This window comes from Xenopus laevis, chromosome 1S (genome assembly GCF_017654675.1).
Source record: "Xenopus laevis strain J_2021 chromosome 1S, Xenopus_laevis_v10.1, whole genome shotgun sequence".
Classification (NCBI taxonomy): Eukaryota; Metazoa; Chordata; class Amphibia; order Anura; family Pipidae; genus Xenopus; species Xenopus laevis.
The window spans coordinates 193,776,286-193,803,460 of NC_054372.1; the positions used below are offsets into that span (position 1 = coordinate 193,776,286).

A 27,175-nucleotide genomic window follows, 5' to 3' on the forward strand; every position below is an offset into this window, starting at 1 on the left:
CATTCCCCTACACTACTTCCTTCTTTTCAGTTCTCTTCAGGATGGAACTGCTTTGAGACAGCTATTGTTTCTCCCCTTCTCATTGTATTTCACCACGACCCAAGTTGTGCTCTCTAGCCCCAGTGGTAGAAATGAGAATAGCACCCAAGCAGGAAAAAGCAGGGCTAGGGAGCACTTTTAGCAATGCAAAGAAATCCTTCAGCAGAGGTGTAAGGTAGCTGCTTTCTAGTTATTAGCCACTGTTCTGTTGATAGGCTTCTGATGGGTTGCTGGGAGGAGGGAAAGAGGTGATATCACTCCAACTTGCAGTGTAGCAGTAAAGAGTGTCTAAAGTTTATTAGAGCACAAGTCACATAGTTTGGGGCACCTGGGAAAGTGACATTATGTCTAGTCCCAAGCCAAGTTTGCAATTTAAATATGAAAATTCAGTTTAAAAATGGATTTCAGTGCAGAATTTTTCTGGAGCAGTGCTATAAACCGATGCGTTTTGAAAAAACAGAACCCTTTTAATTTAAACAGGAGGGTAATGCAGAGCATGCCTGGTATCACTTGCGAATCAGATCACCAGCCCCAGAGATGAACATTGTAGAAGGCTGCTGTAGGTTGAAAGTGTTGCGGTATCCCTCTAAATTAGTTGCATGGGGCCTTTAGTATGTGCAGAGTAATACAGCATCCCTCTAAATTAGTTGCACACTTGCTGTTTGTTGGGTGGGGTATAGTTGTACAAGGCTGTTGTATACAGGAATCTATATTTCATCCACAGCCATTCATACAAGCTAATAGTGTTCTTGTTCCTAATAGACTTTATTTCCTTTCAATTACAGAGAAAAATAAAAACACGGAACATCAGTACCACCTTCCTATTTTACAGCCATTCACTCGTACAAAGGAACGTCAATGCTGATACCAGAAAGGCTGATTTAAATTAAAGGGCTTTTATTTATTGTTTTGGAACATGATTGAAAAAGATCTAGCGGAAGAATTTGGCTTGACGTGAGGATGTAGCTGGAAGGAATCCCAGTTGCCCCAGTCCAACAGACATCAGGCAAACATGAGACAGACTGAGCCCAACAAACACAGAGCCGTTCCCAGAAAACAGGCCGGTCTTCTCCTGATATCCAGTCTCTGGAGAAAAGGGAGGCAGTCGAGAAAACAAAGTGTAATGGAGAGTTCCAGCAGTGAGAGCAGCAGAGCATTGCTCTAATCACTCCGAGGTCTCTGCCAGTATTACATTAACAGATACCAATGTCTCGGCATGTCCTACACGTCTCTATGGAGCCAAGTCTATAACACATTCACAGGTAGCACAGAGCATTGGGCGTTGCTCATCAAAACACATGCAGCCATTATTCTAATCATTAAAGCAATTCCATCAATTAAAGTAGTATCAGTGTGTAGCTAAATCATTCATCATCATTTATGTATCTATTAATACAGCACCAACAAGTTTGACGTTGATTTTCAATATCAAACAAGGGTTATAGAATGAATGAGGATTTTAAAGGTCCTGCTCTGAAAAGATAATTATAGTATTGTATACTATTCTTGGACTCAATTTGGCTCACTACCTATGGTTCTGTATGAGTATAATGTTATTGTAATATTAGTCGACATTATGTTCATATTCTGTTGTAAAGTTTTCAATAAAAAATATAAAAACCCTTTCAAAAAAAGGGGATCTTTCTCCAAACTGTGCAATACCCAGAGCTACAGCGAGAGGGAGATGTTGTTCTGATACACATCGCATTATGCTGTGGCCTCCAAACCAGTTCCTTACTGCCTGCCCTGAGTGAGTGGAATGTATTCACTGAATGAGGCAGAGGTAGACTAGAGGGGTACTCACTCAAGGTTCAGGCAGAAGCATACTCACTCAAGACAAAGAGGAGTACTTGCTGAAACTAATGGGGTAGAGCGGTACTTACTCAAGGTAATGAGGTAGAGCGGTACTTAGTCAAGGTAATGGGGTAGAGGGTACTCACTCAAGGTAATGGGGTAGAGCGGTACTCACTCAAGGTAATGAGGTAGAGTGGTACTTACTCAAGGTAATGGGGTAGAGGGTACTCACTCAAGGTAATGGGGTAGAGTGGTACTCACTCAAGGTAATGAGGTAGACTGGTACTCACTCAAGGTAATAGGGTAGAGTGGTACTTACTCAAGGTAATGGTGTAGAGTGGTACTCACTCAAGGTAATGAGGCAGATGGGTACTCACTCATGGTAATGGGGTAGAGCAGTACTAACTCAAGGTAATGGGGTAGAGCGGTACTCACTTAAGGTAATGGGGTAGAGCGGTACTCACTCAAGGTAATGGGGTAGAGCGGTACTTACTCAAGGTAATAAGTTAGAGGGGTACTCACTCAAGGTAATGTGGTAGAGTGGTACTTACTCAAGGTAATTGGGTAGAGCGGTACTAACTGAAGGTAATGGGGTAGAACAGTACTCACTCAAGGTAATGGGGTAGAGCGGTACTCACTCAAGGTAATGGGGTAGAGGGCTACTCACTCAAGGTAATGAGTTAGAGGGGTACTCACTCAAGGTAATGAGTTAGAGGGGTACTCACTCAAGGTAATGAGTTAGAGGAGTACTCACTCAAGGTAATGGGGTAGAGGGGTACTCACTCAAGGTAATGGGGTAGAGCGGTACTAACTCAAGGTAATGGGGTAGAGCGGTACTCACTTAAGGTAATGAGTTAGAGGGGTACTCATTCAAGGTAATGAGTTAGAGGGGTACTCACTCAAGGTAATGAATTAGAGGGGTACTCACTCAAGGTAATGGGGTAGACAAGGGTACTCGCTCAAGGTAATGGGGTAGAGGGAAGTTGTTAAATATCCGGCAAGGGGAGGTGACTTACACAACTGTTACTACAACTGAAGCAATCTGGAAAAAAAACTTAATGGCTTAGCACCATTTGGTATGAATGACTCATGTTTTTTGTAGTAGGGCAACTTGGTGTTTGTTATTTAACCTCTAATCTGCTGTTTTTTATCCACAGATAATCTTATGCTGCCATAGTTATAAATGAAATCAACACTTGGTAAGATAAATAATATTTATTATTACTGATATTACTGATATAAAGGCAGCTTATTTTGAAATAGTGGATGTGAGAAAACCTATGGGTGTAATATGCTAATTATGTTAAGTGAACTTTCTTGCTATGGAAAGACCCTTGGTTACCTGGCAGTTTCCATTGTCCACGAAAAGTCGGACTGTATTTATTTGAGTCAGGCTCTCATGTGCCAGATAGCAATCGCCTCCAAAATAAGTAAAGAATAAAACTTTGGACTTATTGTAAGAAAGAAGAAAACTTTGGACTGTTTGTTTGGAATTCAAGCCAACTGGATTGATATAATTGGTCCAACGAACTCACTGGGAGGTGTGGCATGGATTAAGAGCCTTAAAGGAAAATTATACTTAAGCAACAGATAGTTTACATAATATAAAGTGGCATATTAAAGAATCTTACCAAACTGGTCTATATATTTAAGTAAATCTTGCCCTTTTACATCTCCTTCCTTAAACCCCCATTTCGTGATGGTCTATGTGCTGCCTGAGAGATCAGCTGACCAGAAATACTGCAGCTCTAACTGTAACAGGAAGAGATCAGCTGACCAGAAATACTGCAGCTCTAACTGTAACAGGAAGAGATCAGCTGACCAGAAATACTGCAGCTCTAACTGTAACAGGAAGAGATCACCTGACCATAAATACTGCAGCTCTAACTGTAACAGGAAGAGATCACCTGACCATAAATACTGCAGCTCTAACTGTAACAGGAAGAGATCACCTGACCAGAAATACTGCGGCTCTAACTGTAACAGGAAGAGATCACCTGACCAGAAATACTGCAGCTCTAACTGTAACAGGAAGAGATCACCTGACCATAAATACTGTGGCTCTAACTGTAACATGAAGAGATCACCTGACCAGAAATACTGCGGCTCTAACTGTAACAGGAAGAGATCACCTGACCAGAAATACTGCGGCTCTAACTGTAACAGGAAGAGATCACCTGACCAGAAATACTGCGGCTCTAACTGTAACAGGAAGAGATCACCTGACCAGAAATACTGCGGCTCTAACTGTAACAGGAAGAGATCACCTGACCAGAAATACTGCAGCTCTAACTGTAACAGGAAGAGATCACCTGACCAGAAATACTGCAGCTCTAACTATAACAGGAAGAGATCACCTGACCAGAAATACTGTGGCTCTAACTGTAACATGAAGAGATCACCTGACCAGAAATACTGCGGCTCTAACTGTAACAGGAAGAGATCACCTGACCAGAAATACTGCGGCTCTAACTGTAACAGGAAGAGATCACCTGACCAGAAATACTGCAGCTCTAACTGTAACAGGAAGAGATCACCTGACCAGAAATACTGCAGCTCTAACTATAACAGGAAGAGATCACCTGACCAGAAATACTGTGGCTCTAACTGTAACATGAAGAGATCACCTGACCAGAAATACTGCGGCTCTAACTGTAACAGGAAGAGATCACCTGACCAGAAATACTGCGGCTCTAACTGTAACAGGAAGAGATCACCTGACCAGAAATACTGCAGCTCTAACTGTAACAGGAAGAGATCACCTGACCAGAAATACTGCAGCTCTAACTATAACAGGAAGAGATCACCTGACCAGAAATACTGCGGCTCTTACTGTAACAGGAAGAGATCACCTGACCAGAAATACTGTGGCTCTAACTGTAACAGAAAGAGATCAGCTGACCAGAAATACTGCAGCTCTAACTGTAACAGGAAGAGATCACCTGACCAGAAATACTGCAGCTCTAACTTTAACAGGAAGAAGCGTTGAAGCAAAAGACACAACTCTGTCTGTTAATTGGCTCATGTGACCTAACAAGTATGGTTTGTTTGTGTGCACCGTGAATCCTACGATCCCAGCGGGCAGCCCTTATTTTTTAAAATGGCAGTTTTCTATTTATGATTACCCAATGGCACATACTACTAAAAAAGTACCGGTATATTATTATGAAAATGGTTTATTTACATGAAGCAGGGTTTTACATATGAGCTGTTTTATGCAATATATCTTTATAGTTTTCCTTTAATTATGTAAATTTAAACTCTGGTTTTGGGGATTGTCATGTACACTTGACAAAGTGCATTCTGGCCCAAAACATGTAGTGTGTGTGCATTACTAATAAATGAAGTTTGCAGCATAGTTTTGCTCCTCCCATCTGCCTCTCTCCCGTTAAGGGTGCCACCTTTTTTGTATGGGGAAACCAGGCAGGGGGCGGGGTGATGATCTAGGGGGGTGGGTGACATCGGACTGGATGTTGAAGGGGGTGGGCCGGCTAACGTAAGGGGTGGGTGATGTGGAGGGCAGACATGTGGCATAGGGGGCGGGACTGATGACATGGCAATCATTTCAATGCCTTGTCTGCATTGTAGACGTGATATTGTGATAGGGGCCTTGGTGCTCTGAAAGCTTGCAATCTATTTTTATTGTTAGCCAATATCACATCACAATATCACAATATCTTATCAATAAACTTATCAATATACTACTGTGTTTTCAACCAGGGCCAGGCCAAGTGATATTGGCTAACAATAAAAATAGATTGCAAGCTTTCGGAGCACCAAGGCCCCTTCGTCAGGCAAAATACAAATGAAAGCAAGAAAGGCACAGCATATATACTGTTAAATCAGTGAAAGGTATTCATGGGCAATAAATTAGGACGTTACAGATAGATAGAGATCAAATGTAGAGATAATACAATGAATTAGGGTGGGTTGTAAATAGTCCAGGAGTCTGGATTCAGTCAGGTCACATAGTGTGACATGAAACCTGACCCGAAATTAAGGCCCTGTCTTTATGTGTTAAATAACTCCATACATTTGAATTCATAAATCTTCCTTTCCCCGTTCAGTTTTAAAGTATATGCAGGAGGAATCATGAAGAGCACTTAGTCGTGTTTAAATAGAGATTTAATCGGATAGCAGATTCCAGTCTCTACTGTATCAGATCTGAGCAATATTGCCAAAGATGGAGTGGAACGGACACTGGAGCACTTGCCCCTATAATCAAGATATTTATGTGTATATATAAAAACAAAAAATGCAGCTCATCCATGTGTTGCAATTAAAATCAGTCTGGTGCATGGGTGTGTGGCTTATATCATATACTGAACTAAACAAATTAACCCAGCACTATCATTATACAACTTTAAGGAACAATTGGATTAAAGAGAACTTATCTGAATTTGGCAAAAAAAGACACTTTTGGTTACATGGTGTATATATGGTATATGTGTATATATATATATATATATATATATATATATATATATATATATACACGCATATATATATATATATATATATATATATATATATATATATATATATATATATATATATATATATATATATATATAAATAAAACCTATAATTGGTCATTTCCCATCACAATATCCACGTTCTGAGACCATATAGGACTTCTTAGGGCACAAACTACTGTCTCCAACTGCATATTTATGAGTGATACATGAAGGTGCTCTATCCTAGTCGCCTCCCTTAGCAAATGCTCAGATTGAGTGGGAGCCAATCAGGATGGGCTGATGTACAATATAATAAGGCATATAATAAGGCATATACACAGCTGGATGGCTACTGTCCTGACATGTCTCGTTCTTACCACACATATTTTATCCTCTTTCTGGCTGGTGCATTTCTCACATCAGAAAAGTGTTTTTCTTACATTGTTTCTTGTAAATGTCATGATTCAAGTTGTTTCATTTTTTCCCCTTTTCTTCCATAGAAAGAACCGTCTGTAAAGTTGCATGACCACCTACACAGCTCTCTAATGACTTCCCGGCAAAGCTGCATTCTCTCTCCTCTCCTTTACTTGCTGCGCAGAACTTGCTCTTATAGCTGACACTTAACGGTACAGGTATATTGCCCGAACATTACTGCCCTCAGCCTACATACTGCCCCAATCCTGACTGCAGTGCAAATTGCTATTTATTTATATATATATATATATATATATATATATATATATATATATATATATATATATACTGTATATATATATATATATATATATATATAAATACTGTGCTGTGTATCACAAGCAGCATATACAGCAGTGCAACGTGGATTTTATAGCACAATGTCTGATAACAGAAAGACAGCGAGTAGCCCAATCAGTTATAAACAGTTCTTGACCAAAAACTAATGAATGATACTGAAATTACACCATTGGTCAACACATAGTAGAGTAAGGTCAAACAAGAACTGAGTTAATTAGGGCTAGCCTGGTCAGTTTAGCTAAATCACTTGTGATGGAATTGCTGCTTCTTGTGCCTTTATATGGTCACAGAACAACCCCTCAGTGACTTCTAATATCCTTATCATTTACAGTAGGGGGTACATTATCCCTTATAATACATGAGTGATACTCCGAGTTCCCTGTATAACTCAGCCTGCAGCCTTGTGCCTTTATATGGTCACAGAACAACCCCTCAGTGACTTCTAATATCCTTATCATTTACAGTAGGGGGTACATTATCCCTTATAATACATGAGTGATACACAGAGTTCCCTGTATAACTCAGCCTGCAGCCTTGTGCCTTTATATGGTCACAGAACAACCCCTCAGTGATTTCTAATATCCTTATCATTTACAGTAGGGTATACATTATCCCTTATAATACATGAGTGATACTCAGAGTTCCCTGTATAACTCAGCCTGCAGCCTTGTGCCTTTATATGGTCACAGAACAACCCCTCAGTGACTTCTAATATCCTTATCATTTACAGTAGGGGGTACATTATCCCTTATAATACATGAGTGATACTCAGAGTTCCCTGTATAACTCAGCCTGCAGCCTTGTGCCTTTATATGGTCACAGAACAACCCCTCAGTGACTTCTAATATCCTTATCATTTACAGTATGGGGTACATTATCCCTTATAATACATGAGTGATACTCAGAGTTCCCTGTATAACTCAGCCTGCAGCCTTGTGCCTTTATATGGTCACAGAACAACCCCTCAGTGATTTCTAATATCCTTATCATTTACAGTAGGGTATACATTATCCCTTATAATACATGAGTGATACTCAGACCTTGACTGATACATTATGATGTGTATTATTGCCTCTTTAGAAGTGTAGTTGAGTTAGTTACCTATAACCAAGCTAACAGCACCACATGGGAACGCCTGTAGCTATAAAGTGTGCATTACACAGGAACACGGCTTTTATTTAACGCACAATAAAAAATTAAATATACTTAGATTTGCCTATTACATTTTGTAAGAATTACTAAGCAGCCACATATTGGACTCATTCAGTGACAGCAAATGATCAATTCAAAAGAGCTGCTTTGTTAGGATTAAAGCCATAGTGAGCTTTTGGAATAGTTTATTATAATTCCGTGTACTGAAGCAAAACATGTTGCTAATTAAAACAATGGAATCTTACAATTGGCAGTTGAACTACAGCGCCCCCTGTGGCTGAGGGGTGGTGGCTCTTCTAAACCACAAAAAGTGAAAGGGGTCACATTTGACAATTCTGACCTAATACATTACATTATCTCTGGATCACCTGCAAGAAGCTTCACCTGAGCTCCTGCTGCAATTCAAACAAATCTGATACATGTACTGGCAATGGGGACGGGGATAAAGAATATTCTAATGTATAATTATCCCATAGGAAATATAAAATTCCTCCCCTTACAATGCAGAACAGATGGTTGTACTGCTTGTAACTAAGAAAGGCAATAGTAGAGAGACCTGTTATCCAGAATGTTCGGGACCTGGGGTTTTCCGGATAAGGAAGCTTTACAGAATTTGGATCTTCATACCTCAAGTCTACAAAAAAATAATTAAAACATTTAATAAACCCAACAAGTTTGCTTTACCTTTGTTAAGGATTATGTTGTATATCTTGGTTAGGATCAAGTAAAAGGTACTGTTTTCTTATTACAAAGATAAAGGAAATTATTTACAGGTATGGGATCCGTTATCCAGAAACCCATTATCCAGAAAGCGCTGAATTATGGAAAGGTCATCTCTAGGGATGGGCGAATTTGACCCATTTCATTCGCCAAAAATTCTACGCTGGCGAAATGTTGCGGACGCCCATTAAGGCGCCATACAAGTCTATGGGCGTAATTTTTTCGGCAAAACAAGGCCCATCCCTAGTCGTCTCCCATAGACTACTTTTTATCCAAATAATCCAGATTTTTAAAAATGATTTCCTTTTTCTCTGTAATAATAAAACCGTAGCTTGTACTTGATCCCAACTAAGATATAATTAAAGGGATTCTGTCATGATTTTTATGATGTATTTTTTATTTCTAAATTACACTGTTTACACTGCAAATAATTCATTCTACAATATCAAATTTCATTCCTGAACCAACAAGTGTATTTAGTTGTAATATTGGTGTGTAGGTGCATCTCAGGTCATTTTGCCTGGTCATGTGATTTCAGAAAGAGCCAGCACTTTAGGATGGAACTGCTTTCTGGCAGGCTGTTGTTTCTACTACTCATTGTAACTGAATGTGTCTCAGTGGGACCTGGATTTTACTTTTGAGTGTTCTTAGATCTACCAGGCAGCTGTTATCTTGTGTTAGGGAGCTGCTATCTGGTTACCTTCCCATTGTTCTGTTATTAGGCTGCTGGGGGGGGGGGAAAGGGAGGGGTGATATCACTTAAACTTGCAGTACAGTTTATCAGAGCACAAGTCACATGACTGGGGGCAGCTGGGAAACTGACAATATGTCTAGCACCATGTCAGATTTCAAAATTAAAATCTGTTTTTCTTTTGAGAAATGAATTTATATACTACCCTGCTGCGAGAATCAATTCATTCAAAGTACGGTTTGTCTGCAGATTAGAGTTCATTGAAGAACGTATAATATTAATCCCAATTAAAGTACAGTCCGCTGGGCCAGACAAGAAGCCTTAAAAACCCTGTTGACTGAAAGCTTGTGTGTACTAATTGCAAGCAGTTAGAGTAATGGATGCCAGTCGCAATCCCAGAACCCTCCCTTCCAAAAGTTCCCCAGGCCAATTTTTCCTACCTAGCTACATGGGGAGCAAGTGGGAGCTAGTCGCCCACCGTCCACCTATGCCACAAGCCCGACGCGTTTCGCCGTTTGCGCGGCTTCTTCAGGGGCATAAGAGGGTTCTGGGATTGCGACTGGCATCCATTACTCTAACTGCTTGCAATTAGTACACTGTTAATTGAGACAGTTGGAATTGTGCTATGCACCGTTCCACCTATAGCCTGGTTTTTTAAATGGTTTTAGGGACACTTTTCCCGGACTTCATCACTGTCACTATGGAGTCTTGTTGTTATTACTCAGTTTGTTGGTGGTGTGTGTTATGGTTTTAATATATTTATTAAAAGTTATGTTTTAACCAGTAACTATTGTTAAGAGTGTCTGAACTGGTTAGCTTTCAGTCAACAGGGCTTTTAAGGCTTTGTGTCTGGCCCAGCGGACTGTACTTTAATTGGGAGAAATGAATTTAAGAACAGAATTCTGCTGGAGAAGCACTATTAACTGATGTGCTGTATCCCTTTAATCCGTATTGGAAGCAAAACCAGCCTATTGGGTTTGTTTAATGTTTACATGATTGTCTAGTAGACTTAAGGTATGAAGATCCAAATTATGGAAGGGTCTGCTATCCGGGAAACCCCGGTTCTGAGCATTCTGGATAACAGATCCCATACCTGTATAAAAATTTAAATGAGTTGATTAAAATGGAGTCTATGGGAGATGGCCTTCATAATCTGAATCTTAACAGGTTTTCGGAAAATGGATTGCCTACCTGTTCCAACACATAAATCTATATTACATGTGTTTTCTAAACAGGAATTCAGGATTCAGCCGAGATTCTCCCTTTTTCAGCAGGATTTGGCTGAATCCAAGTGCCTGGCCAAACCAAATCCGAATCCAAAAAAAAATCACTTGACTTTCATCACACGAAGAAGAAATAAAAAATGTTTTTAACTGCATGCACAGCGCAGGGGTCGCTTTTCCCCTCTTTCCCAAATTGACATATGTAAACTAGGGTTCAAACTCTGTTCGCTGTTCATCCAAGGATTCAGCCAAATCCTAAAATAGTGGATTCGGTGCATCCCTATTTCTAAGTTTTCATATCTGCCTGGCTCTCAATGCTACACTTAAAGGAGAAGTAAATGTTAAAGAAACAGCACATTTCTTTCCTTCTATTGTGTACTCATGGGCTTCTGTATCAGACTTCCTGTTTTCAGCTTTAACCTCCAGGGCTAGGGCTTGAGCATGCTCAGTTTGCTCCTCTCTCCTTCCCTGCTCCCTGCTGTAATCTGAGCCAAGAGCTATCAGACGTTGGAGACTCAGGCAGGAAGTGATGTCACACCAAGCTAATATGGCAGCAGCTATCCTATCTAGAACTGTTTACTCTGGTATGGTAAAGCATTGTAAGAAACAACAGAGGCAGTCAAACAACCTTCAGCACCGGACTCCCCATTTAAAAGAATGTGAAATTCTTGACCAAAGGTGTCACGCAAGAGTCAGAGCCAGGGCCACCTTTAAGATTGTACAGGGGGCACTGCAATCAGGAGGGGTTCCACGGATAAGGGGGTGTGGCTTGCTGGGAGTGGGCAGTATTTGGGTTGATCATGGCTGCAGTTCAGCCATAATTGGGCCAGATCAGGGATGTAATTGTGTGAGAGAGGCATCTTTTTCTATTGTGGCCTAATTTTACTTGTTGGAAGGCATTTCCAATGACAAAATTAAAAGATTACGCTCAGTCCAACCCTGCAACAGCATCTCTCACACGCCAGTGTCCAGCTCAGACTAAGTAAGTGTCAAGCTGCTTGTATATAAATACCTCCCAACATTTTGGAAATAAAAAGAGGGACAAAAAAATGTAAATCTTTTGACCACACCCATTTTTGTGGCCACATCCCATAATTACCATGTTCATTTTGAAAAATTTGGCAGGTTATGAAAGTTTAAACATATTTCTGTGGTTATTTTCAGTTATTACAGTTTTGCTAATGAAGGTGAATTGCCCTTTAAGCTGTGAGTCTAACTTTTCCCAAGGGACCTGTTATCTTATATTGTTACAATTACTTATTTGCTTGTCTCAAAATTGTTACAAATGATCTTAATTGCACCTGGTGGCTGTTTTGGGCTCTCTGCCACAATCAAATTAAGTTAGAAACTTTGTTTCTTTTTCTGGCTGTTCCGTGCAGAAAAAACTGGACTTTCCAGTACAAATGTAGGACTGCGGGCTGAGCTGCCAAAAGCGGGACTGTCCCGCTGAAAATGGGACATTTGGGAGGTATGAATATATACTAGTGCAGAGGAGCAGTCCATGAATACTACTGGGAATTACACGCTTCAACCCTGAAGACAAAGCATTTAGTGTTCAGTTTTTAAGAAACACCTGGGACGTGCCGAAACCAAAAATCGTGGAAACAAATAAAATAATCTCACCACTTTGTGAATGGAACAGTTGAAACCATCGTCTTCCGTGAGGATGAGAAGAATAATGAGAGCCATGTAAACGTGGTGGGAATTGCGCTCTTCCACATGATAGAGGATTTCCAATATGGGCAGAACCTAAAGATCCAAAAGAGAAAATCAGGAGCAATCCAAAGCAATACAACTTGAAAATTTGAATTTCCAATTCGAACCTTAAAGGGATACTGTCATGGGGAAAAATTTTTTTTCCCAAAATGCATCAGTTAATAGTGCTGCTCCAGCAGAATTCTGCACTGAAATCCATTTCTCAAAAGAGTAAACAGATTTTTTTATATTCAGTTTTGAAATCTGACATGGGGCTAGACATATTGTCAGTTTCCCAGCTGCCCCCAGTCTTGTGACTTGTGCTCTGATAAACTTCAATCACTCTTTACTGCTGTACTGCAAGTTGGAGTGATATCACCCCCTCCCTTTTACCCCCCCCCATAGCAACCAAACAACAGAACAATGGGAAGGTAACCAGATAACAGCTCCCTAACACAAGATAACAGCTGCCTGGTAGATCTAAGAACAACACTCAATAGTAAAAACCCATGTCCCACTGAGACACATTCAGTTAAATTGAGAAGGAAAAACAGCAGCCTGCCAGAAAGCATTTCTCTCCTAAAGTGCAGGCACAAGTCACATGACTGGGGGCAGCAGGGAAATTGACAAAATGTTAAGCCCCGTGTCAGATTTTAAAATTGAATATAAAAAAATCTGTTTGCTCTTTTGAGAAATGGATTTCAGTGCAGAATTCTGCTGGAGCAGCACTATTAACTACTGCATTTTGAAAAAAAAATTTTTCCCATGACAGTATCCCTTTAATAAATCTACCCCAAAATTTGTAGCCTTGCAGAACAGTTGTTTTTAGATGGGGCAATGACCCTCATTTGAAAGCAGGAAAAATTCAGAAGAAGAAGGCAAATAATTCAGAAGCTAAAAAAAATTAGGGATGCACTGAATCCAGGATTCGTCTTGGGATTCGGCCTTCAGGATTCAGATTCGGCCAAATCCTTGTGTGTGGCCGAACTGAATCGGAATCCTAATTTGCATATGTATATTAGGTGTGGGAAAGGAAATCACACGACTTTTCGTCTCAAAACAAGGAAGTAAAACATTCTTTTTCCACTTTTTCCTTTCCCGCCTCTAATTTGCATATGCAAATTCAGATTCGGTTTGGTATTCGGCTGACTCTTTCACAAAGGATTCGGGGATTCGGCCGAATCCCAAATAGTGGATTTGGTGCATCCCTATAAAAAATGAAGACCAATTGAAAAGTTGCTTAGAATTGCCCATTCTATAACATACTCAACTTAACGGTGAAGCACCTCTTTAACCCTTATTGTTCTGAACAAAGCCAATTAATGACTGGTTGCTGAGGGTTACTGGCTGGCGGGTGGCAAAAATAAAGAGAACTGCTCACAATCTTGGGCCTTTAATATGTTGGGGTTAAAGGAAATCAGAGGACGTATAGCTGATGACACATAAAGATGAGCCTTTTACAAGAGTTTACACCGACCATAAAGTGTTTTGGAATGTTAGAAATCTTCATTATGTTTACAGAATGCCATTTTTATGCCATGATAAAACTGTTCCGGCACACATTTACATATATCGTGATGCGTGGGTTTGTGCGATTCGTAGGAATAGACACAATTTACAACACGTTGTACTTTAACAATATAACTTCTGCACCGCTGACAAAGGTTCATTGTACAATAAACACCGACTGAGGTGTAAAAGTGTTCCTTTAAAAAATAACTTTTATTGTATTTTATAGTGTTATTGTAAATGAGAACAGTTTACTGCCAATTTCTTTACGCACACAGCTAAAAGAATAACCTCTTGCTTGAGATCCAGGCTGGTTGTGATGGGCAAGGTGCTATCAGTAGTGATGGGCGAATTTGTCCCGTTTCGATTTGCCACGAATTTTCAGCAAAATTCAAGAAACGCCGATTTTGACGCCGGCGACAATTCGCCGGCGTCAAAATGAGCGCCAGCGTCAAAGTTGGCATCTAAATTTTCATGGCAAATTCTCTAATTTATTCATCGGTGGTGAATTTGTGCCTGGCGAATAAATTCGCACATCACTAGCTATCAGGGAAGACTAATTCCTTGTCCTGTCGAGGGTCTTGTCAAAGAGCATGCTGGCCAAGATCTGACAGTTTGTTGAGGAGTGGGTGGATTTTTGTACATTTCAGGGGCATTTTTTGGGCATAATCTGTTGTGGCCTGGAAGGGTTAGGGGCGTACTAATCAAGCATTTTCTTGATGCATCAGTAAATAGAGCTCCTCCAGCAGAATTCTGCATGGAAATTCATTTTTAAAAAGAGCAAACAGATTTTTTTATATTTAACTTTGAAATCTGACATGGTGCTCAACATGTTGTCAGTTTCCTAGGTGCCCCGAGTGATGTGCTCTGATAAACTTCAGTCACTGTTTACTGTTGCAAGTTGGAGGGATATAACCCCCACCCTTAGGTCTGGACTGGGAGTCAAAATAGGCCCTGGCATTCCAACTACACAGAGGCCCAATTATTCCTCCACCAGCCCACTGATTAGTGACTATCTATGGGACTTTACAGCAGCCCCTCTGGCATTTGCCAGAACCCCCCAGTCCGAGCCTGTCCATCCTGCCCCCTAACAGCAGCCATTCAGATAAAAAATGGGAAGGTATCCAGATTACAGCTGCACTGATATGAGAATAGCTCTCGATAATAAAAATCCAAGTCCCACTGCAACGTCCCCAATTACATTGAGTAGGAGAAGCAATAGCTTATTTGAAAGCAGTTCCATTGTGCAGCACTGGCACATTCTGAAAGTACATGACAAGGAAAAATGACCTGATTTGGCTACGTACACACCAATATTGCAACAAAATGTTTTATTCAAGAATAACATTTTAAACAGTAGAGTGAATTATTATCAATGTACACAGTGTAATTTTGTAATACATTTAAAAGCAAAAAATATACTAAAAATCGAGACATAATCCCTTTAAAGGAGAAGGAAACCTATGGAGGCATATTATTGCCAATAGATTAGCTGTAATATTGCAAGCTAGAATGCTATTTTATTCTTTAGAATCTTTTACCATACCTGAGTAAACAGCTCTAGAAGCTCTCTCTGTTTGTTTAGGATAGCAGCTGCAGAATTAGCTTGGTGTGACATCACTTCCTGCCCGAGTCTCTCCCTGCTCACTCTCTGGGCTTAGATTACAGCAGGGAGGGGAGGAGCAAACTGAGCATGCTCAAGCCCTAGCCCTGGAGGTTTAAGCTGAAAACAGGAAGTCTGATACAGAAGCCCATGAGTACACAATAGATGGAAAGAAATGTGCTGTTTCTTTTGACAGAGGACTCAGAGCAGCATTACTTTGAGGGGTTACTGGTGTATTTATATAGACCTTTCTGATAAAGTTTACTTACTTTTAACCTTTCCTTCTCCTTTAAATGAGGTCCCTTCTCTACTTAGTTGGAAAATTCTCTATCATTGTTGCATCGGCAGTGAGATACAAAAAAAACATGGGAAGGGGGCTCACAACTAAGATGACCCTTAATACCTGGTGATGAGTATAAAGATCCTGAGTTACATAAACTGGTGAATACAGGGGAAAAAGGACAAATAGTTCAAAAGATGTCACGCTATGAACATCAGTCATGGTAAGCATAGAATGGGGGGGAGAGAGAGAGGCATGTTGGACAAGAACATACTGATCAGTAAGGGTCAATGACAACACCCCTAACCCCAAACCCAGTTTTTAAGACACAAACAATGCTTCAGAAGAAAGATGCCACTGTCAGAAGGTTCACTTATGGCGGCATTGGGTAGAAGTAACAGATCTACTTTGGGGGGAGCTAAGATACTTACCAGGTTTTCCATGTCAGTCCGCTCCAGGACACAAGTCCTCACGTTGCTATTTTGCTGCAATAATGTGTATAGCAGAAGAGTCGCCTGATCGGACTTTTGCTGCTCACAAAGAGCCGTGTTCAAACTGTTGAAATTTATCTGAAACTAGTGAGGATTTGGGGTGGGTGAAACCGAACTGTCTTAAAGAAAGATCAAAACCCATTAGTACTCTGGGACCATTTTCTCTGTTCCTGTAGTAGTATTACGTACAAATAAATGAAATCATTAGGATGAAACTGCACAAAGGTTCTGATATCTAAAACCTCTCAAAGCATGACTATTCTGTAGTGGTACTTGATAACATACTTAATACTATTGTACCTATGATAAGACAATTAAAATATTAAAAGCATTACGGTGCTTCAGAACGCTAATTGGCTACTGTCTATGGAGATTCTCATTTGTCCAAGTCAGGATATACAGGATCTAGGAGAGTTAAGTCTAAAGCAGAAGAACTTTCGGAGTTTTCTTGAATATGTTTCACCTCTCATCCAGCTTCTTCAGTACAAAAAAACTCAAAATAATCCTGCTGCTTTAGACTTTACTAGATACCAATTGGCTACTCCAAACAGTACCAAATACTATCCCAGATTCCTACCTTGTGTGTTCCTGAAGAATGTAACAGATTGTCTAAAAAGGATTGGGACGATCTGGGGCATCAGTCAAGTTGGAGAGAACCAGGAACAGTAGAAGACTCTGCTTGGCAAGAGGAGATGACTGTTCTTGTTGGGGGGTTGGTTTGCTGCCCACTCCTCCTAACGTTAAAACTGCCCAAATGCAACCTGATTGATTAAAAAAGGGTATATGTCATAATGAGCTCAACAAACTTCAAGTCTGACCACAAAAATAGGTAATGGGAAGGATCAATGGCTCAATGATGAGGCTCAATGAAGACCACCACCACCCCCAGAAAGTCTGACACTCTGTTGTGTGTAGCTCTACATTTGGATTCCAGGTATGGGGGCTAATTATAATAATGAAGCAGTATATAATAATGAGTAATAGTATAATTTTCTCTGTGCAGGGCCCATAACGTTTACAAATGGAGAGTGGGAAGTATTGTTCTGCTCCTATATGATTTCAACAACGTTCATTAACTGTGGTATTTAATGAAATCGGCATAATGAGGTAGGTGGAAGGATCTCCACACAAGTTAAATTTGGGGCTTACATAAAAATACTGAGAAAACATTAGCAGCCCACTCACTCAGTGTGTCATGTTTAGGACTTTGCCAATTCACGCTGATATCCGAGATTTTGTTTACGTGTATTAAAATACGTTTTTTTTATGTTAATAAATAGAGTGTTACGGCTTGAATTGACCGAGCTCCAAGCTGCTCTGCAGTTGCCAAAGATTCAGATTTCTAGAATAACATTGGCAGGGATATGGGTTTTCTGATGGTACATGTGAGCTCCAACACAAGGACCAGCAAAACAAAGGAGCTCAGCCCATGAAGAGGAAAGATGAAGTTCAAGATGCTAAACTCATTCATTCAGCAGCCAGAGATTCCTCCATGGCAGCGGCAATAACATGAATTTCTATGTACACATCAACCTGAGCGCGCCGCTCTCTTTAACAAGGCTCCGCACTCTTTTAGAATTCTCAATTAAACCCTTGCCAAACTCTGCAGGCTTCACGCACACAGCAGTGCAAAATCTCACCCAACAGTACAGCCAAAATACTAATTCAGTCCCTTATTTCCCACCAAAATAACTGCAATATAATCATTTCTGGGACTCCACTCAATCATCTTTCTCCACTTTAACATTCCACTTTGAATGTTCCCCAATGTGAAACCCTTGAAGCCAATGTTACACCAAATACCACTTATTTAGAGGCCCGTTTTTCAAAGGTTGTATTTCAAATTCATGTGAATTTTTTTAAAATTCTAATATATTCACAATTCGACTAGGAGGTTATTTAAAGGACAAGGAAAGTGTAAAATAGAATAAGGCTAGAAATGCTGTATTTTGTATACTAAACATAAACATGAACTTACTGCACCACAAAACTAATCAAACAAATGATTTATGCTTTCAAAGTTGGCCACAGGGGGTCACCATCTTGTAACTTTGTTATACATCTTTGCAAGACTAAGACTGTGCACATGTTCAGTGTGGTCTGAGCTGCTTAGGGATCGTCATAAATGATCAAAACAGCACAAGTCAAATAATATCTGCCAGAAGCCAATACAGCAAGACTGATTAATAATCAGAATATACAGACTGTACTGGGTCCTGTGTTGTCATGTAATCTAATGTGGATTTTATCGTTTTTTATTGTTTAAAGGACATGTAACCCCCCATAAAAATTTAATCAGTAAACGGCCTCTTTGAAATCTTTAGATAACTGCCACTCTGGTTGTTATAATCATAACATAATCCCACTCATTCGTGAATAATCCTGCTCACATGTGCATAATTCCGATCACTTGTGCATAATACCGCTCACTCATGCATAATCCTGCTCACTCGTGCATAATCCCACTCACTCGTGCATAATCCCGTTCACTCATGCATAATTCCACTCACTCATATACATAATCCTACTCATCCATATGCATAATCCCACTCATACTCATAATCCCACTCACTCATATGCATAATCCCACTCTTAAACGGCCTCTTTGAAATCTTTGAAATCTTTAGATAACTGCCACTCTGGTTGTTAAAAGGTTAACATTAAGGATGTTTGATCCCACTCACTCATGCATAATCCCACTCATTCGTGCATAATCCCGTTCACTCATGCATAATTCCACTCACTCATATACATAATCCTACTCATCCATATGCATAATCCCACTCATACTCATAATATCACTCACTCACATGTATGAGTGAATAGGATTACAGGTATGAATGGGATTATGCATAATAGTGAGTGGGATTATGAGTATGAGTGGGATTATGCATATGAGTGAATAGGATTATGAGTATGAGTGGGATTATGCATATGAGTGAGTGGGATTATTCATATGAGTGGGATTATTCATATGAGTGGGATTATGCATATGAGTGAATTTGATTATGAGTATGAGTGTGTTTATGCATATGAGTAAATGGGATTATGCATATGAGTGAATGGGATTATGAGTATGAGTGGGATTATGCATATGAGTAAATGGTATTATATGTACACATGAGTGGGATTACAAGTATCAGTGGGATTATGCATATGAGTGATCAGGATTATGCATTTGTGAGTGGGATTACATGTAGGAGTGAGTAGGATTACACATTCTTGCTAATAAAGTTACATTATCAAAATATACTTCTGAGCACGGTCATCAGGTGTGGCTGGATATACAAATATAAATGATGATGTAGCCAATAGAAAATGGCTGCCTGGTTTAAGCAGATCCTGCATTCAGGAAAACACTACAGTGCAGCTATGGAGGGGATACAGATACTATCTGACCCAATACAGAGACAATGATGCATTTTGTGTGGGGAATATGTGCCCAACCTAAAGACATGGTAAGGGTTTATAGGGTTTACATGTCCTTTAATACAAACTTTCTCCAACTCTCCATAACCAGTGGCTGCATCAAAGTATCCTCCAAATAGAATCCCAGTTTATCTGTTTAAATCTGGCTCCATGATCTTTGTCCCTGCAGCTGGAGTTGGAAACAGTAAAGGTGATGTAAATGCAAAAATAAAATCCAAAACAAATCTCTACACAGTCGCCGACTGCTCTACAGGGAAACAGACAAAGCTGCTTGAGTTCTGCATGGCTGGGAAGTAAGGCGGGGGCTCCCCCTGCTGTTCATAAGTATGATTGTTTCCCTGCAGAGCAGTTAGGGACCGTCTGACAATTCCTATTCACAGCAGTAAATGAAGGGAGAATTTCACTTCATACAGTCAGGTTTCTTATAAAAACTGTAGACATTTTTTCATTAAAGTATATTGGACATAGGTTTCTTTTTCATTAAAGAAAGTAAAAACGGGATTTTATTTTTTTGCCTTTCCTTGTCCTTTAAGAAAAAATTTGAATGTCTAATATTAGATTGAATGGTTCCAACCCGAAAATTCGAATTGGATTCGATTCGTACGAATCAAGTTTTTCTCCCCCCCAAAAAAACTTGATTGTCAGAAAGGCTATTAACATCTCCAAATAGCTCTGCCATTGGCTTGTACATGAACTCGGAAGGTTTTAGGTGGAGAATATTTGAATTAGGACGTTTTCCATGGTCGAGGTGTAATAAATCTCACATTCACATTGACATAGGGGGATTAAAATTTGAATGTGTGAATTTTGACACTCGGAATTTCGAATTCTAATTTACTATTCGACCCTTGATAAATCTGCCCCTTAAAGTGGCAGGCTCCGATTTATATCATTAGTTACCATTTTAGCATAAGAAATGAGATTTTGGCTACAATTCCAACTGAATCACTGGTTGAGCCTGTTTTGTGGATTTACTGCTGGTTCTCTGGTTTCCCGACACATTCCAATCTTGTAGGACAAATGACTCCTGATGAAAGTGGCCCACGAGTGCTTAATATTTGCCTCTGCGCATATGATAGGAAATAACTTTCTTAAAATATCGGTGCAAAAATGGATCACCCTCTAAATGTGGGTCTCCAACATTCCTTTTTATTATGTGAAATTTCTCCCTATAATAGCCTAATTAAAATATTGGGCATCACAAATCTTAGACCCCTTGCTTAATTGATTTGGACCCATTACAAAACATTAATAAAACATTTGTTAGTTAAATTTGATTTCAAGTTCCACTAGGACATCAACTCACTGGGGCTTTAAAGAGGTACTTTAACTTCACTTTGCAAATCCGCCTTGGGCACGCACTCCAGTGACTCCACGGACGCAGTATAAGATCAAGGAAAAGTCTTTAGTAGTCATGACTACGCGTGGAAACATACGAAATGCGTAAGGTGTTACCTGTTGTGAAATAAAGACTTTCCTTTGATCTTATACTGCGTCCGTGAACTCACTGGAGTGCGTGCCCAAGGCGGATTTGCAATGTAAAGTGTTTCGCCTAAGCTACGGGTTCGGGGCGCAGCACCCAGACCTCCAACAGAGAGCGGTCAGTGCACCTGAATCTTAAGACTGTGTTTAAGTTAGCGACAGGTTTGGGGCTTCGGCACCCGAACCACATGTACTACTTGGTGAACGTTTGTAAAAATGGAAATATGTAAAAATATAAGCGACCAAGAGGCAAATTTACTAAAGGGCGATGTGGCTAACGCTAGCGAAAATTTGCCAGTGTTACATCATTTTCCCACTTTGGCGATTTACTAATGGGTGCTGGCGTAAATTCGCAAGGGAAGTGGACCTACTCTATCGCTACTTGGCACCCTTACGGCAGGCGAAGTTGTGCTTTGGTGAAGGGACGTACCTAGGCTCAGGGGCGATCATGGCCCCTCCGCTGCCTGAGGCAGCAGCAGTTGCTGCCGCCCCCCTCCCCCGTGCGCTTACCTTATTGCGCCTGAGGGGGTCCACGAGGGTGGTAGAGAGGACCAGTACACTAGAGCAGAGAGCCTAACTATGCACGAAGAGCAGAATTTCCGGTTTGAAAACCGGAAATTCGGCTCTTAAAATACCAGGAGTGGCATTTTTGCCGCCCCTGGTACCTAGTGGGGCGCTCAGTACAATTGTATGATTGCTCCCGCACACATGTCTTTTCAGATAAATCCAAATCCACTTGGTGCCCAGTGATAGAGGTAACCGGCAACCTCAATAGATACTGAGAAAAAGACACACAAGTTGTGAATGCAGAGGGGCATTGCCGCCTGAGGCGACAGCTTTAACTTGCCTCATTGGCGAAGAGCCCCTGCCTACGCTAATTTACTAAGTTGCGGATTTTCGTGAACGTTACTTCTTGCGCCAGACTTTACATTGCAACCTCAGACCAGGCAAAGTGCAATAGAGTAGATAGGACTTGCTTAAAAAAAAGTTTACATTTTTTCTAAGTCCCAAAAAACACTGGCGTCTTTTACTTTTTTAAGGGTGATCATGATCATATGTTTTTTAGGGGTACCCTCCTTCCCCCCTACATTTCGGCACCTAAACTATACACTGGGCACATGTATAGGGCAAATTAACAACTTTATTTTATTTTATGAAGGTTTCCCAGGCTTGCGTAATATAATGTATTTCCTGCAACATATACGTCATTAACTGCACGCCGTATGCAAATTTGCCATCGCTAGCGTAACTTCGAATTGCTGATTGTAACCTCACTAGCGCAACTTCGCAAACGATCGGTAACTTGTGTGCAACTTCGGATCTTCGTGAATTTGCCCTAGCGACTCTACACCTGGCGAAGTGCGGCGAAGCCAACGCTGGCGCAACTTTGGAGCTAAGTAAATTCGCCCCAAGTATTTAATGTATCAATTAATCTAGCAGCACCTGCATTAATTTGGTATTTGTACTTTAACTTAAGGTTACCTTTTAGTATATCATTGAATGGTTAATTCTAAGTCTGTAATGCTACACATTTATAGTTATTGCTACTGTTAATTACAAACCCTTATTTATATGAATGCATCATTGCTAGGGTAATTTAGACCCTAACAACCAGATTTCTGAAATTGCAAACAGCAGAGCTGCTGCTGCATAAAAAGTTAAATAACTCAAAAACCACAAATAATAAAAAATGAAAACCAATTGCAAAATGTATCAGAATATCCCTCTCTACATCATACTAAAAGCTAATTAAAAGGCAAAACAACCCCTTTAAGGATTGAGTGTAATACTTTGCATAATAAGTTGGTGTAAACAATGGAAACTGAAAATCAATATTTAACCTAGAAACTTTTGTTTCCTTTAAAGGGATACTGTTAATAGTGCTGCTCCAGCAGAATTCTGCACTCAAATCCATTTCTCAAAAGAGCAAAACAGATTTTTTTATATTCAATTTTGAAATCTGACATGGGGCTAGCCATATTATCAATTTCCCAGCTACCCCAAGTCATGTGACTTGTGCTCTGATAAACTTCAATCACTCTTTACTGCTGTACTGCAAGTTGGAGTGATATCACCCCCAAACAAAAAAACAATGGGAAGGTAACCAAATAGCAGCTCCCTAACACAAGATAACAGCTGCCTGGTAGATCTAAGAACAACACTCAATAGTAAAATCCAGGTCCCACTGAGACACATTCAGTTACATTGAGTAGGAGAAACAACAGCCTGACAGAAAGCAGTTCCATCCTGTCAGATTTCAAAATTGAATATAAAAAAATCTGTTTGCTCTTTTGAGAAATGGATTTCAGTGCAGAATTCTGCTGGAGCAGCACTATTAACTGATGCGTTTTGAAAAAAACATGTTTTTGACAGGATCCCTTTAACTTATAACACTGTAAAAATAAAAATCTGTTAGTATTTTCTATGTATATTGCACAAAAATGTTGTTTTGGGGGTGAATATTTGGAAAGTCCAGATTGTGGTTCGACAGGAGGAGGAAGTGAAGAGAGAGCAGTTTAAGGGACGACTATATCCCACTAACATTGGTTTTGTCACTCATGTATTTCAGAGATCAAAAGAGTGTTTTTTTGCTCCATTTTTTAAATGAATGCTGTTCCTGTTCCAAAGAAGAGAGTAAAAACAGATATTTCCAAAGGGACATTTATGGAGGTGCTAAGATTAAGTGAAATATTGGGAAAATGTTCATTCATTTGCGGTAGGAAAAAGTTAATGCCCCTCTCCTGCTTTCTAATGATTAGTTGCAGTTTCCATGTTTTCCAAACGGCAAAGTGTGTTCTGTCTCCTCTTGAAAAGATCTGGAAATGTGTGTGGGTTGTAGTGGGATATCCCCATTGCTCAGTGGCGTAACTAGTTATTACTGGGCTGATAGCAAAATATTGACTTGTTTTACTAATATTTATTGAAACTGTGTTTGAATTAGGGCCTCATGGGGCCCGAATACCCCCTGCAGCCGCAGGGTCTGCTTCTCTATAGTTACTTCCCTGCCATTTCTTCACATGGAAGGAGGCAATGAATGAGTAGCCCGAGGAGCTTGGAAGGGAACGGAGGTTCCTTCCCGCCGGCGATTTACATTTTAGCCGGCAGGAAGGCAGGGGAGGCAGTTCAGGGAGATTAGTTGCCCCGAAGAAGAGGACATTTGTCGCTGGGCAACTAATCTTCCCGAATCTGCCGTGTGCCCTGACCCTTAGGATTACTGGCATACAAGTCATGATATCTGGGGTATATATACATAGACACTACCCTGCACAGATTATCTGGCACCTGCCTACCCAAAATCTCATTCCCAAACCAAGGGGATTAATATGAAGCGGCCCCCTCCTTTGCTGCTATAACACCCCCTGCTCTTCTGGGAAGGTTCCCAGTAGATGTTGGAACATTGTTGGTGGGATATGCTCCCATTCAGCCACAAGAGCATTACTGGGGTTGGGCACTGATGTTGGGTATCAGGCCTGGTTCAAAGATGGGATTTTTATTCAATCCACAGGGATTCTGTTGGGTTGAGATCAGGGCTCTGTGGAGTCAGGTTCATCCTCTACAGTCTTAGCAAACCCTATTTTAATGAGCCTGGCTTTGTGCCTAGTGGCATTATTGTACTGAATCAAAAAAGATCCTTCACCAAACTATTGCCACAAAGTAATTAACACAAATTTCCCGGGGATGCTGTAGCCTTTAATTTTGCTTCCACTGGAACCAGGAGCCCTGACCCAAACCATGGAAAACAGCCCTTTGTCAAGTAGCTTGTGTGTCAGTGAGCTTCTTCTACAACACTGAGTTCAGGGCAGAAGTACTGTACATAGACAGTTATCTAATGGGTCTTGTTTGGGGAGTCCTCTACAAGTGCCCACCAGGACCGCCATCAGGGGGGCACATTTAGCCCGGGCCTAAAGAGGGCCCAGTTGTGCTGCACTTTTCAAATTAGCCAGACCCCCCTTGACAGCGACGAACCGCTGAAGTCCAGAAAGCAGAAGATCCGATGTCCCGAAGCCATGAACGGAGCTGAAGACACGAAAAGACTCAAAGTTGAAGTCCCAAAGCCATGAAAGGAGCCTACCGTAAGTTCCACTGAAAACCAATGTGTTTCTTGGTTTTTTTTTTAATTCAAACCCCTGGCCACCAATGTAATATAGGCCCCTGGCGGCAATGTTCTTTTTTTAATTTATAGGGGGGCCCTGGCCACCAATGTTTTTTTTGAAAACTTTTATGGGAGACTCCGGCTGCCAATGTTTTTTTTTAACTCATAATGAGGTCCTGAACACTTTTATAACTTGTGTGTGTGTGGGGGGGGGGGTGTTGTCTGTGGGGCCTTTTTACTGTGGGGTGGGCGAGATCTGGGGTGGGGTTTGGGGCTGGTGGGGGGGGGCAGGGACCAGTGGGCCCAGAAAATGTTGTTGTATGAGGCCCCATGATTTCTGATGGCAGCCCTGGTGCCCACCATCCTATTTTCAGGGAAAATAACATTGTGCAGAAGGGATACAATAACCAGCAGATGGTGGATTTTCTAATACAGGACCTTAAAATGTGTGTTTTGTGTATTTTTTGGGCAATAAATGCCGACACCTGTAGAGCAGACCCATCATATCTGCACAATGGATTCAAATTTCTATTCCCACTCCAAATGACTTAATAGTCTGACTCTTCAACAGGTTTGGAGTAGCCATCTCCACTGCAGTAACATGACATATAATGGAAACCGGAGAGTCTTCAAATGTGAATAAAGTCGTTTTTATTGACGCACTACATGTTTCAGACCCCTTGGGTCCTTCCTCTGGTGCAAGTACTCGAGGAAGGACCCAATGGGTCCGAAACGTAGTGCGTCAATAAAAACGACTTTATTCACATTTGAAGACTCTCCGGTTTCTATTATACTCCATCATATCTGCCACAAGGTCCACAACACTTGGGGGCAGATTCACTAAGCTCGAGTGAAGGATTCGAATGAAAAATACTTCGAATTTCGAAGTATTTTTTTGGTACTTCGACCATCGAATTGGTTAAATTCGTTCGAATTCGAACGAAATCGAACGAATCGAAGTAAAAATCGTTCGACTATTCGACCATTCGATAGTCGAAGTACTTTCCCTTTAAAAAAAACTTCGACCCCCTACTTCGGCAGGTAAAACCTACCGAAGTCAATGTTAGCCTATGGGGAAGGTCCCCATAGGTTTGCTAACCTTTTTTTGATCGAAGGATTTTCCTTCGATCGTTGGATTAAAATCCTTCGAATCGTTCGATTCGAAGGATTTAATCGTTCGATCGAACGAAAAATCCTTCGATCGATCGATCGAAGGATTAGCGCTAAATCCTTCGACTTCGATATTCGAAGTCGAAGGATTTCAATTCGAGGGTCGAATTTCGAAGTATTTTTAACTTCGAAATTCGACCCTTAATGAATCTGCCCCTTTGTGTAATAAGTGAATCGTTTTATAGCCTTTGGTTATTACAGTGTCACCTTCCAATTAAGTGATTTTCTTTAAGAGATCAAATAATTTTCAGCAGATTTACAGCTGTTTTGAGTCCTAGATATCATACATATTATATCCTCATATCAGATCATTTCTCATTTAGTGAATGAGCTAATTTAGCTTATAGGAAGCCTATAGACATTATTATTATTATATACATACTGGATGCAGTGTTACAAGATATATGGCTCAAGAAGATCCTCCCACCAGACAAGTGTTTGCATCCAAATACTCTACAGCTACAGGTATGGGATCCGTTATCCGGGAACCTGTTAACCAGAAAGCTCCGAATTATGGCAAGGTCATCTCCCATAGACTATTACAATCAAATAATCCAGATTTTCTTTTTCTGT

The 27,175-nt window shown here is 40.5% G+C and overlaps 1 pseudogene; it reads right to left on the reverse strand.

Annotated features, from left to right (window-relative positions):
* Positions 1-27,175, reverse strand: part of LOC108705483 — a 214,721-nt pseudogene that overhangs the window by 158,097 nt on the left and 29,449 nt on the right.